This window comes from Paramormyrops kingsleyae, chromosome 2 (assembly GCF_048594095.1).
Source record: "Paramormyrops kingsleyae isolate MSU_618 chromosome 2, PKINGS_0.4, whole genome shotgun sequence".
Classification (NCBI taxonomy): domain Eukaryota; kingdom Metazoa; phylum Chordata; class Actinopteri; order Osteoglossiformes; family Mormyridae; genus Paramormyrops; species Paramormyrops kingsleyae.
Window position 1 is genome coordinate 28,447,731 of NC_132798.1, and position 15,175 is coordinate 28,462,905.

At 40.4% G+C, this 15,175-nt stretch overlaps 1 long non-coding RNA gene across 1 annotated transcript in view; it reads left to right on the top strand.

The window, feature by feature from the left end:
* The window catches only part of LOC111855602 (uncharacterized), a 61,266-nt gene that overhangs the window by 44,381 nt on the left and 1,710 nt on the right, over window positions 1-15,175 (top strand). The gene's annotated exons all lie outside the window — the stretch shown is intronic.

Below are 15,175 nucleotides of genomic sequence, written 5' to 3' on the forward strand. Positions count from 1 at the left end.
GCATTTATTTTGTCATGTTGGCAAGTCAGTTATGAGCATGTAGCTAAATCACCACACAGTACCATATACTGTAACAAACATTTGGAATCTATAGTATTGCATGTTACCCATTTCACAAATGTATCAATTACTTTCAACCAAAGTATGGTTTTTATTTCATTATATACACTTGGCATCCATCCATCCATCCATCATACAGTATACAAACCATTTATCCCCCTCTGGATCACCAGGGATCACCATTATAGCATATTATAAAACTAACTTTCTATTAAAATAATTCTTTGTTAAAGTAAACTTCAAACATGAAAATAACTTTAATATTCATGCACAATACCCCTTACTACATTTATTATGCAGTGTGTTTCTGCATGTGTGATTTGAATATCTGGTTTTTGAGGTTTTGAAAGAGTGGTCCTCACACATCTTCTTTTGTTTCAGCACACTGTCATAGACAAGTAAATGATCAATAACAAGCAAAATCCTCTCAATTACATTTGAATGGAATGTGGGTTCTGGCCTCCAAGTATGCATTTGCATAGGCCTTACACCTTTGTTACAACAACTGCCTAGGCTGTGCTTTATCGCATGAAATTTTCATTTCCTATTTTCCCATGAGGAAAAAAATCGTGGTAACAATTTACCTAAGGCCATGCTGTAATTTACAAACACATCAATGTAATATAATATAATACTATACTATACTGTACACTATAATGTTATATAGATACCATTATAATGCATTAAGGTTAAGGTTGTCATAGTTAACATTAGGATTTTTCCCATAGAAATGAATGAGCGGTCTCCACAAATATATGATTACAGGTCTTTGTCTGTGTGTGTGCGTGCGTGCATGCATATGGTAAATAAAAATGGTAAATGGATTGCATTTATATAGTGCATTTTCAACTCCTTTGAGCACTCAAAGCGCTTTACAATTTTTTGCCTCATGTTCACCCATTCACGCACCCATTCACACACCGATGGCATATGTGTGTATTATGTTTATAGTGCATTGTGGGGACCAAATGTTCTCCACAGTGTAATAAAAACCTGTTATTTTGATGTTGTGGGGACTATTTTTCCAGTCCCCACTAAGATTTGTGAATGCAATCAAAAAAACTAAAAATGTCAAAAGTATTGTGTTTGGTTACTTATGGTTAAAGTTGGGGCTGGGTAGGGGGTAGGTTTTCCCCATAGAAATGAATGGAGAGTCCCCACAAACATATAATTACAAACTTGTGTGTGTGTGTTTGTGTGTACACTTCTGCTTCCTGTGAAATATTATTTGATGATTCAGTAGACACATATAGTAACATAATTAATAATTATCGTTTGACAATAAAGGCAACAGCTTCATACAAAGCTTGTACTAAGTGGAGAGTGGAAAAACATACAGTAAATAAAAAGCAGTGGATAGTTATCAATGGGTTATACTGTTGCTCCTGTTCTCATTGAAATAACTGTTATATGTTGCAACATTATGATAACTGAATATACAACAGGAGCCTGTTTCACAAAGCAGGATTTCTTGCTTTATCAGGATTTAAGGTATCGTAACTTAAATGGGCATTATCTTAGTTCACTTACATATTGCCCAGACTACCTTAAATCTGACAAGTTATCTGGCTAAGCAAGAAATCCTGCATCATGAAACAGGACCCAGGCCATTCACAATGTTGTTACAGTAGGACTTGTACAGCAAAGAGATGACTAATATAGCAGAGAGAGTACTCATATTGCACAGAGAGTACTCAAATAGTACTACATTAGTCCTCTCTGCTATATGAGTCATCTCTCTGCTGCAGAGACTGCTATGAGACTTTCTGAGCAGAGAGAAGACTTGTTCAGCAGTGAGAGGACTCATTTAGCAGAGAAAGGACTTGTCCAGCAGATAGAGGACATATATATCTGACATAGTACTCATATTGCAGTTAGTACTCATATGAGTACTATGAGTCATCTCTCTGCTGTACAAGTCCTATTTCTGCTGTACAAGTCCACTCTCTGCTGTTCAAGAGAGCAGAGAGACTCTCTGAGCAGAGAGAGGACTTGTACAGCAGAGAGATGACTAATATAGCATAGAGAGTACTCATTTTGCAGATACAGTACTCATTTAAGTACTATATCAGTCCTCTCTGCTATATGAGTCATCTCTCTGCTGCAGAGACTGCAATGAGACTCTCTGAGCAGAGAGAAGACTTGTTCAGCAGATAGAGGACTCATTTAGCAGAGATAGTACTTGTACAGCAGAGAGATGACTTATATAGCAGAGAGAATACTCATATTGCACAGAGAGTACTCATATCAGTACTATATTAGTCATCTCTCTGCTGTAAAAGTCCTATCTCTGCTGGACAAGTCCTCTCTCTGCTGTTCAAGAGAGCAGAGAGAGGACTCGTACAGCAGAGAGATGAGTCATATAGCAGAGATAGTACTCATTGCAGAGACAGTACTCATATGAGTACTATATGAGTCCTCTCTCTGCTATATGAGTCATCTCTCTGCTGCAGAGACTGCAATGAGACTCTCTGAGCTGAGAGAAGACTTGATCAGCAAAGAGAGGACTGATATAGCAGAGATTGGACTTGTCCAGCAGAGAGAGGCCTCATATAGCAGAGATAGTACTCATTTTGCAGAGAGTACTCATATGAGTACTATGAGTCATCTCTCTGCAGTACAAGTCCTATCTCTGCTGTACAAGTCCACTCTCTGCTGTTCAAGAGAGCATAGAGACTCTCTGAGCAGAGAGAGGACTTGTACAGCAGAGAGATGACTAATATAACATAGACAGTACTCATTTTGCAGATATAGTACTAATATGAGTACTGTATGAGTCCTCTCTGCTATATGAGTCATCTCACTGCTGCAGAGACTGCAATGAGACTCTCTGAGCAGAGAGAAGACTTGTTCAGCAGAGAGAGGACTCATTTAGCAGAGATAGGACTTGTACAGCAGAGAGATGACTAATATAGCAGAGAGAGTACTCATATTGCACAGATAGTACTCATATTAGTACTATATGAGTCATCTCTCTGCTGTATGAGTCATCTCTCTGCTGCAGAGACTGCTATGAGACTCTCTGAGCAGAGAGAAGACTTGTTCAGCAGAGAGAGGACTCATATAGCAGACAAAGGACTTGTCCAGCAGAGAGAGGACTCATATAGCATAAATAGTACTCATATTGCAGAGAGTACTCATATGAGTACTTTCAGTCATCTCTCTGCTGTACAAGTCCTATCTCTGCTGTACAAGTCCACTCTCTGCTGTTCAAGAGAGCAGAGAGACTCTCTGAGCAGATAGAGGACTTGTACAGCAGAGAGATGACTAATATAGCAGAGATAATACTGATATTGCACAGAGAGTACTCATATGAGTACTATATTAGTCATCTCTCTGCTGTACAAGTCCTATCTCTGCTGTACAAGTCCTTTCTCTGCTGTTCAAGAGAGCAGAGAGAGGACTCGTACAGCAGAGAGATGAGTCATATAGCAGAGATAGTACTCATATTGCAGAGAGTACTCATATGAGTACTATATGAGTCCTCTCTCTGCTATATGAGTCATCTCTCTGCTGCAGAGACTGCTATGAGACTCTCTGAGCAGAGAAGACTTGTTCAGCAGAGAGAGGACTCATTTAGCAGAGATAGGACTAGTACAGCAGAGAGATGACTAATATAGCAGAGACAGTACTCCTATTGCACAGAAAGTACTCATATGAGTACTATATGAGTCATCTCTCTGCTGTACAAGTCCTATCTCTGCTGTACAAGTCCTCTCTCTGCTGTTCAAGAGAGCAGAGAGAGGACTCATACAGCAGAGAGATGTTACATAGCAGAGATAGTACTCATATTGCAGATACAGTACTCATATCAGTACTATGAGTCCTCCCTCTGCTATATGAGTCATCTCTGCTGCAGAAACTGCAATGAGACTCTCTGAGCAGTGAGAAGACTGTACAGCAGAGAGAGGACTCATATACTATAGATAGGACTTGTACAGCAGAGAGATGACTCATATAGCAGAGGCAGTACTGATATTGCAGAGGCAGTACTTATATGAGTACTATATGAGTTCTCTCTCTGCTATATGAGTCATCTCTCTGCTGCAGAGACTGCTATGAGACTCTCTGAGCAGAGAGAAGACTTGTACAGCAGAGAGAAGACTGATATAGCAGAGATAGGACTTGTACAGCAGAGAGATGACTAATATAGCAGAGTGAGTACTCACATTGCAGAGAGAGTACTCATATGAGTACTATATCAGTCATCTCTGCTGCAGATACTGCTATGAGACTCTGAGCAGAGAGAAGACTTGATCAGCAAAGAGAGGACTCATATAGCAGATATTGGACTTGTCCAGCAGAAAGAGGCCTCATATAGCAGAGATAGTACTCATTTTGCAGAGAGAGTACTCATATTAGTACTATATGAGTCATTTCTCTGCTGCAGATACTGCTTTGAGACTCTCTGAGCAGAGAGAAGACTTGTTCAGCAGAGAGAGGACTCATTTAGCAGAGATAGGACTTGTACAGCAGAGAGATGACTAATATAGCAGAGACAGTACGCATATTGCACAGAGAGTACTGAAATGAGTACTATATTAGTCATCTCTCTGCTGTACAAGTCCTATCTCTGCTGTTCAAGAGAGCAGAGAGAGGACTCGTACAGCAGAGAGATGAGTCATATAGCAGAGATAGTACTCATATTGCAGAGAGAGTACTCATATGAGTACTATATGAGTCCTCTGTCTGCTATATGAGTCATCTCTCTGCTGCAGAGACTGCTATGAGACTCTCTGAGCAGAGAGAAGACTTGTACAGCAGAGAGAAGACTCATATAGCAGAGTGAGTACTCACATTGCAGAGATAGTACTCATATTAGTACTATATGAGTCATCTCTGCTGCAGATACTGCTATGAGACTCTCTGAGCAGAGAGAAGACTTGTTCAGCAGAGAGAGGATTCATATAGCAGAGAAAGGACTTGTACTGGAGAGAGATGACTAATAGAGCGGAGAGAGTACTCATATTGCAGAGAGAGTACTCAAATGAGTACTAAATTAGTCATCTCTGCTGCAGATACTGCTATGAGACTCTCTGAGCAGAGAGAAGACTTGTTCAGCAAAGAGAGGACTCATATAGCAGAGAAAGGACTTGTCCAGCAGAGAGAGTACTCATATTGTAGAGATAGTACTGATATGAGTACTATATGAGTCATCTCTGCTGCAGATACTGCTATGAGACTCTCTGAGCAGAGAGAAGACTTGTTCAGCAGAGAGAGGACTGATATAGCAGAGAAAGGACTTGTCCAGCATAAAGAGGACTCATATAGCAGAAATAGTACTCATATTGCAGTGAGTACTCATATGAGTACTATGAGTCATCTCTCTGCAGTACAAGTCCTATCTCTGCTGTACAAGTCCACTCTGCTGTTCAAGAGAGCAGAGAGACTCTCTGAGCAGAGAGAGGACTTGTACAGCAGAGAGATGACTAATATAGCATAGAGAGTACTGATTTTGCCGATACAGTACTCATATGAGTACTATATGAGTCCTCTCTGCTATATCAGTCATCTCTCTGCTGCAGAGACTGCTATGAGACTCTCTGAGCAGAGAGAAGACTTGTTCAGCAGAGAGAGGACTCATATAGCAGAGAAAGGACTTGTCCAGCATAAAGAGGACTAATATAGCAGAAATAGTACTCATATTGCAGTGAGTACTCATATGAGTACTATGAGTCATCTCTCTGCAGTACAAGTCCTATCTCTGCTGTACAAGTCCACTCTCTGCTGTTCAAGAGAGCATAGAGACTCTCTGAGCAGAGAGAGGACTTGTACAGCAGAGAGATGACTAATATAACATAGACAGTACTCATTTTGCAGATATAGTACTAATATGAGTACTGTATGAGTCCTCTCTGCTATATGAGTCATCTCACTGCTGCAGAGACTGCAATGAGACTCTCTGAGCAGAGAGAAGACTTGTTCAGCAGAGAGAGGACTCATTTAGCAGAGATAGGACTTGTACAGCAGAGAGATGACTAATATAGCAGAGAGAGTACTCATATTGCACAGAGAGTACTCATATTAGTACTATATGAGTCATCTCTCTGCTGTATGAGTCATCTCTCTGCTGCAGAGACTGCTATGAGACTCTCTGAGCAGAGAGAAGACTTGTTCAGCAGAGAGAGGACTCATATAGCAGACAAAGGACTTGTCCAGCAGAGAGAGGACTCATATAGCATAAATAGTACTCATATTGCAGAGAGTACTCATATGAGTACTTTGAGTCATCTCTCTGCTGTACAAGTCCTATCTCTGCTGTACAAGTCCACTCTCTGCTGTTCAAGAGAGCAGAGAGACTCTCTGAGCAGAGAGAGGACTCGTACAGCAGAGAGATGACTAATATAGCAGAGATAGTACTCATATTGCAGATACAGTACTCATATGAGTACTATGAGTCCTCCCTCTGCTATATGAGTCATCTCTCTGCTGCAGAGACTGCTATGAGACTCTGAGCAGAGAAGACTTGTTCAGCAGAGAGAGGACTCATATACTATAGATAGGACTTGTACAGCAGAGAGATGACTCATATAGCAGAGGCAGTACTGATATTGCAGAGGCAGTACTTATATGAGTACTATATTAGTCCTCTCTCTGCTATATGAGTCATCTCTCTGCTGCAGAGACTGCTATGAGACTCTCTGAGCAGAGAGAAGACTTGTACAGCAGAGAGAAGACTGATATAGCAGAGATAGGACTTGTACAGCAGAGAGATGACTAATATAGCAGAGTGAGTACTCACATTGCAGAGATAGTACTCATATGAGTACTATATGAGTCATCTCTGCTGCAGATACTGCTATGAGACTCTGAGCAGAGAGAAGACTTGATCAGCAAAGAGAGGACTCATATAGCAGATATTGCACTTGTCCAGCAGAAAGAGGCCTCATATAGCAGAGATAGTACTCATTTTGCAGAGAGAGTACTCATATTAGTACTATATGAGTCATTTCTCTGCTGCAGATACTGCTTTGAGACTCTCTGAGCAGAGAGATGACTTGTTCAGCAGAGAGAGGACTCATTTAGCAGAGATAGGACTTGTACAGCAGAGAGATGACTAATATAGCAGAGATAATACTCATATTGCACAGAGAGTACTCAAATGAGTACTATATTAGTCATCTCTCTGCTGTACAAGTCCTATCTCTGCTGTTCAAGAGAGCAGAGAGAGGACTCATACAGCAGAGAGATGAGTCATATAGCAGAGATAGTACTTATATTGCAGAGAGAGTACTCATATGAGTACTATATGAGTCCTCTGTCTGCTATATGAGTCATCTCTCTGCTGCAGAGACTGCTATGAGACTCTCTGAGCAGAGAGAAGACTTGTACAGCAGAGAGAAGACTCATATTGCAGAGTGAGTACTCACATTGCAGAGATAGTACTTATATTAGTACTATATGAGTCATCTCTGCTGCAGATACTGCTATGAGACTCTCTGAGCAGAGAGAAGACTTGTTCAGCAGAGAGAGGATTCATATAGCAGAGAAAGGACTTGTACTGGAGAGAGATGACTAATAGAGCGGAGAGAGTACTCATATTGCAGAGAGAGTACTCAAATGAGTACTAAATTAGTCATCTCTCTGCTGCAGATACTGCTATGAGAATCTCTGAGCAGAGAGAAGACTTGTTCAGCAAAGAGAGGACTCATATAGCAGAGAAAGGACTTGTCCAGCAGAGAGAGGACTCATATAGCAGAGAGAGTACTCATATTGTAGAGATAGTACTGATATGAGTACTATATGAGTCATCTCTGCTGCAGATACTGCTATGAGACTCTCTGAGCAGAGAGAAGACTTGTTCAGCAGAGAGAGGACTGATATAGCAGAGAAAGGACTTGTCCAGCATAAAGAGGACTCATATAGCAGAAATAGTACTCATATTGCAGTGAGTACTCATATGAGTACTATGAGTCAACTCTCTGCTGTACAAGTCCTATCTCTGCTGTACAAGTCCACTCTGCTGTTCAAGAGAGCAGAGAGACTCTCTGAGCAGACAGAGGACTTGTACAGCAGAGAGATGACTAATATAGCATAGAGAGTACTCATTTTGCAGATACAGTACTCATATGAGTACTACATGAGTCCTCTCTGCTATATCAGTCATCTCTCTGCTGCAGAGACTGCTATGAGACTCTCTGAGCAGAGAGAAGACTTGTTCAGCAGAGAGAGGACTCATATAGCATAAAGAGGACTCATATAGCAGAAATAGTACTCATATTGCAGTGAGTACTCATATGAGTACTATGAGTCATCTCTCTGCAGTACAAGTCCTATCTCTGCTGTACAAGTCCACTCTCTGCTGTTCAAGAGAGCATAGAGACTCTCTGAGCAGAGAGAGGACTTGTACAGCAGAGAGATGACTAATATAACATAGACAGTACTCATTTTGCAGATATAGTACTAATATGAGTACTGTATGAGTCCTCTCTGCTATATGAGTCATCTCACTGCTGCAGAGACTGCAATGAGACTCTCTGAGCAGAGAGAAGACTTGTTCAGCAGAGAGAGGACTCATTTAGCAGAGATAGGACTTGTACAGCAGAGAGATGACTAATATAGCAGAGAGAGTACTCATATTGCACAGAGAGTACTCATATTAGTACTATATGAGTCATCTCTCTGCTGTATGAGTCATCTCTCTGCTTCAGAGACTGCTATGAGACTCTCTGAGCAGAGAGAAGACTTGTTCAGCAGAGAGAGGACTCATATAGCAGACAAAGGACTTGTCCAGCAGAGAGAGGACTCATATAGCATAAATAGTACTCATATTGCAGAGAGTACTCATATGAGTACTTTCAGTCATCTCTCTGCTGTACAAGTCCTATCTCTGCTGTACAAGTCCACTCTCTGCTGTTCAAGAGAGCAGAGAGACTCTCTGAGCAGATAGAGGACTTGTACAGCAGAGAGATGACTAATATAGCAGAGATAATACTGATATTGCACAGAGAGTACTCATATGAGTACTATATTAGTCATCTCTCTGCTGTACAAGTCCTATCTCTGCTGTACAAGTCCTTTCTCTGCTGTTCAAGAGAGCAGAGAGAGGACTCGTACAGCAGAGAGATGAGTCATATAGCAGAGATAGTACTCATATTGCAGAGAATACTCATATGAGTACTATATGAGTCCTCTCTCTGCTATATGAGTCATCTCTCTGCTGCAGAGACTGCTATGAGACTCTCTGAGCAGAGAAGACTTGTTCAGCAGAGAGAGGACTCATTTAGCAGATAGGACTAGTACAGCATAGAGATGACTAATATAGCAGAGACAGTACTCCTATTGCACAGAAAGTACTCATATGAGTACTATATGAGTCATCTCTCTGCTGTACAAGTCCTCTCTCTGCTGTTCAAGAGAGCAGAGAGAGGACTCGTACAGCAGAGAGATGAGTTATATAGCAGCAATAGTACTCATATTGCAGATACAGTACTTATATGAGTACTATGAGTCCTCCCTCTGCTATATGAGTCATCTCTCTGCTGCAGAAACTGCAATGAGACTCTCTGAGCAGTGAGAAGACTGTACAGCAGAGAGAGGACTCATATACTATAGATAGGACTTGTACAGCAGAGAGATGACTCATATAGCAGAGGCAGTACTGATATTGCAGAGGCAGTACTTATATGAGTACTATATGAGTCCTCTCTCTGCTATATGAGTCATCTCTCTGCTGCAGAGACTGCTATGAGACTCTCTGAGCAGAGAGAAGACTTGTACAGCAGAGAGAAGACTGATATAGCAGAGATAGGACTTGTACAGCAGAGAGATGACTAATATAGCAGAGTGAGTACTCACATTGCAGAGATAGTACTCATATGAGTACTATATGAGTCATCTCTGCTGCAGATACTGCTATGAGACTGAGCAGAGAGAACTCATATAGCAGATATTGCACTTGTCCAGCAGAAAGAGGCCTCATATAGCAGAGATAGTACTCATTTTGCAGAGAGAGTACTCATATTAGTACTATATGAGTCATTTCTCTGCTGCAGATACTGCTTTGAGACTCTCTGAGCAGAGAGAAGACTTGTTCAGCAGAGATAGGACTCATTTAGCAGAGAAAGGACTTGTACTGGAGAGAGATGACTAATATAGCAGAGATAATACTCATATTGCACAGAGAGTACTCAAATGAGTACTAAATGAGTCATCTCTCTGCTGCAGATACTGCTATGAGACTCTCTGAGCAGAGAGAAGACTTGTTCAGCAAAGAGAGGACTCATATAGCAGAGAAAGGACTTGTCCAGCAGAGAGAGGACTCATATAGCAGAGAGAGTACTCATATTGTAGAGATAGTACTGATATGAGTACTATATGAGTCATCTCTCTGCTGCAGATACTGCTATGAGACTCTCTGAGCAGAGAGAAGACTTGTTCAGCAGAGAGAGGACTGATATAGCAGAGAAAGGACTTGTCTAGCATAAAGAGGACTCATATAGCAGAAATAGTACTCATATTGCAGTGAGTACTCATATGAGTACTATGAGTCAACTCTCTGCTGTACAAGTCCACTCTGCTGTTCAAGAGAGCAGAGAGACTCTCTGAGCAGAGAGAGGACTTGTACAGCAGAGAGATGACTAATATAGCATAGAGAGTACTCATTTTGCAGATACAGTACTCATATGAGTACTATATGAGTCCTCTCTGCTATATCAGTCATCTCTCTGCTGCAGAGACTGCTATGAGACTCTCTGAGCAGAGAGAAGACTTGATCAGCAAAGAGAGGACTCATATAGCAGAGATAGGACTTGTCCAGCAGAGAGAGGACTCATATAGCAGAGATAATACTAATTTTGCAGAGAGAGTACTCATATGAGTACTATATAAGTCATCTCTCTGCTGTACAAGTCCTATCTCTGTTGTACAAGTCCTCTCTCTGCTGTTCAAGAAAGCAGAGAGACTCTGAGCAGAGAGAGGACTTGTACAGCAGATAGAGGACTCATATAGCAGAGACAGGACTTGTACAGGTGAGAGATGACTAATATAGCAGAGAGAGTACTCATATTGCAGAGATAGTACTCATATGAGTACTAAATGAGTCATCTCTCTGCTGCAGATACTGCTATGAGACTCTCTGAGCAGAGAGAAGACTTGTTCAGCAGAGAGAGGACTCATATAGCAGAGAAAGGACTTGTCCAGCAGAGAGAGGACTCATATAGCAGAGACAGTACTCATATTGTAGAGAGACTACTTATATCAGTACTATATTAGTCATCTCTCTGCTGCAGATACTGCTATGAGACTCTCTGAGCAGAGAGAAGACTTGTTTAGCAGAGAGAGGACTCATATAGCAGACAAAGGACTTGTCCAGCAGAGAGAGGACTCATGTAGCAGAAATAGTACTCATATTGCAGAGAGTACTCATATGAGTACTATGAGTCATTTCTCTGCTGTACAAGTCCTATCTCTGCTGTACAAGTCCACTCTCTGCTGTTCAAGAGAGCAGAGAGACTCTCTGACTAGAGAGAGGTCTTGTACAGCCGAGAGAGGACTAGTATAGCAGAGTGAGTACTGATATTGCAGAGAGTACTCATATTAGTACTATATGAGTCATCTCTCTGCTGCAGATACTGCTATGAGACTCTCTGAGCAGAGAGAAGACTTGATCAGCAAAGAGAGGACTCATATGGCAGAGATAGGACTTGTCCAGCAGAGAGTGGACTCATATAGCAGAGATAATACTCATTTTGCTGAGAGAGTACTCATATGAGTACTATATAAGTCATCTCTCTGCTGTACAAGTCCTATCTCTGTTGTACAAGTCCTCTCTCTGCTGTTCAAGAGAGCAGAGAGACTCTCTGAGCAGAGAGAGGACTTGAACAGCAGATAGAGGACTCGTATAGCAGAGACAGGACTTGTACTGGAGAGAGATGACTAATAAAGCGGAGAGAGTACTCATATTGCAGAGAAAGTCCTCATATGAGTACTAAATCAGTCATCTCTCTGCTGCAGATACTGCTATGAGACTCTCTGAGCAGAGAGAAGACTTGTTCAGCAAAGAGAGGACTCATATAGCAGAGAAAGGACTTGTCCAGCAGAGAGAGTACTCATATTGTAGAGAGAGTACTCATATGAGTACTATATGAGTCATATCTCTGCTGCAGATACTGCTATGAGACTCTCTGAGCAGAGAGAAGACTTGTTCAGCAGAGAGAGGACTCATATAGCAGAGAAAGGACTTGTCCAGCATAGAGAGGACTCATATAGCAGAGATAATACTCATTTTGCAGAGAGAGTACTCATATGAGTACTATATAAGTCATCTCTCTGCTGTACAAGTCCTATCTCTGCTGTACAAGTCCTCTCTCTGCTGTTCAAGAGAGCAGAGAGACTCTGAGCAGAGAGAGGACTTGTACAGCAGATAGAGGACTCATATAGCAGAGACAGGACTTGTACAGGAGAGAGATGACTAATACAGTACTCTAGATTACTTGGTGATTACTTTGTTCTCATTTAGAAAAGAGAAATATAACCTGATATTTTGCAAATAGTTAGTCTTGCTGGAAATTAACAAATTTGGCCATATTTTATCCTTTGTCATTGAGAATGTTGCTTTTTATTTGCATCTTTATGTGCCTACAAAAATTTTAAAAGTAAACATTCTACCTGAATTGATTACAAAGTAAAGGATAATTACCGAATTGATGTAATGCTTATTTCCCTTGTAACTGGGATTTCATTATAGTAACCATGGTGATATATAAAATGAAGCAATAATGTCAGTGAGTATAGGAACATATGTTATTTTTCATCTTTCCTGGACCCCACATAGCTCTTGTTCCCACACTAATTCCTACCCTAAATGTCAGTCCAGGTCTCAACTGCCTAAGCCAGTGTCAGTCACTCCTGTATAACAATGTTAAACAATATTTAAATATACCGTATGCATTGGTTTTTTTCCCCTTTTGTGAAATGCTGCAAATCGTTGTGAGAATAGTTATGAAAGTAAAAATAAAGGTTGAGATCAAAACCTTTAAAAAAATCTATGTCCTCTTGATAGCCCCTGTCATAAATCCCATGATGAATCAATATTAAGCAGACAAACTGCTGAAAACCAAATTAGCATCAAAACTCTCAAACAATCTCCAGCAAAATTTGTATAGGCATCCAATAACAGGATATAGTCCAAGTGAGAAAATTGCCCAAGCATGAATCAGACTGAAATATTGCATTGTTAATGCTTAGAAAAGACTTACTGTTGTCAGCTGTCTATAATGTGTGAACTATCCAGTTTTGTTTTAGAAATAATATCTGTGGTATGTGACACAAATGTCCTCCAAACAAGCATGTGTTTTTGCTCTGAGAATGAAAAGATGCCCAGTTACTAACACCGTGTAACTCCTCCCCGGAAAAGGCCCCTCAGTGACAAAGGGAAAATGCTGTCGCTCAGCAGCTTCTGGTGACAATGTGTTCATGGTGCTCCAGGTGCTTTTGCACAGTGTGAAAATGGTGCGCAGTCTTGATCCTCATTAAAACCATTTGGGGAAAGCATGTTTAATTGAAAAATGAAAAAGCAGTCCCTTCACATAAGCAGCCTATTTAAATTGCCACCCCTGGGGCTAACTTTGACCTTCTCACTTACCTATTTTAATGGGTCTCTGTTAATAATCACAATCAAAGGGAACAAAACAGTGGATGTAATAAACAAGATCATGTATAATTAATAACGTACAGTACTTCTGTCGGGGGTTTGGAAGAATCAAGCATTCCTTTGTACCTCTTTAGTTAAAAGTTCCTGAAATTATTACTTTTCCCTTAATCTTGGATATAATAGGTCATGCTTAAGATAATAAAATCATTAAAACCTATTTTGTAACATATGTGTAAGGGCTTTACTCTTGTCCTTTTGTGGAGTTTTATTATAAGTTCTAAAAATAATAATTTTAAATCTTGTTAGAATTATTGATTTTACAGATTACCAAGCACAATTAATTCAATAGAGGCTTGATTTTGATTTAAGGTGTCTACCTGTATAATATAGAGAAAGTATCATCACCTGTTTGTCTGATGACTATGCAATTAGTAAGATATCCAGGTCTATTTCTACTTGCAGCAGTTGATAATATAATAAAGACTCAAAAGAGGACATTGACATTTATGGACTGACAAGAATGAAAGCAAAATCTGATACTGTAGGCAAAGGGAGACACGTTCCAACAACAGGTAGCATAGATGAATTTTCCCCAGGTACTTGTGGGCTAATTAGGGTGAGCAGCTCTGAGGGAGACACAGGTGTTGGCCAGATTTGCTTGCAGTGCAGAGTAATGACCGCTCTGCTACACTCCCAGTAATTTGTCGGTACACCATGTAGCCATGCATCTCAGTGTTCCACTTCCCTTCCATTTTCATTAGTTATTTTTATGTGCCTATTTATTACGGTTATTTATTACATCCATAAATATTAACAACATTAGCAACAGACACAGCAATGACTTAGCCTCCTTGGGTCTTACTAGCAGTGCAGGAACCACATGTTAATGGTTTATTGGGTCAGTAAATTGAATGTTACAGGCCTTTAGGTATAATGACCTTGGGTGTTCTGGACAGTTGTTCTGTGGCGTTTCATCATCTAAACTGATTCTCCCAGCTTCAAGAATCCTGACACTCCTTGAGCACCAAAGTGGCATCTTGGTGAAAGTGTTATTGGTTTGAATCTGACATGAAATACTGCTGTAGTGCCCTAGAGCATGTGCTCCTCTGTCTCACTGGCTTGAGGAAAATAGCAATTATATGAATAGGTCACACCAAGTAAACATGTTTTGTAAGTTTTGTAAGCTATTTTTATATGAGGGTGCTAAACAAATAGTAAATTCCTCACTGTAGAACACTTTTTTTTCCAGTTTGACACTACATTGTTCAAGCATAAGTATTGAACTCTGCTCCCTGGAGAGTTTTTCAGGTTTTATTGTGCTATAAGATGGAAGGGTTCTATGTTATTGGCTGTAAATTAATTTAACAGATGTTTGACATTTCACTTTAATCAATGAACAGCTTCTGCCATTTCAAAGAAAAACAATATACATTGTCAATAACATAATTTTACATATCAGCAGAGGGGAACACATATTCATACCTGTATTTCTATGCACCTTAATAAATTGTGGTTATATTT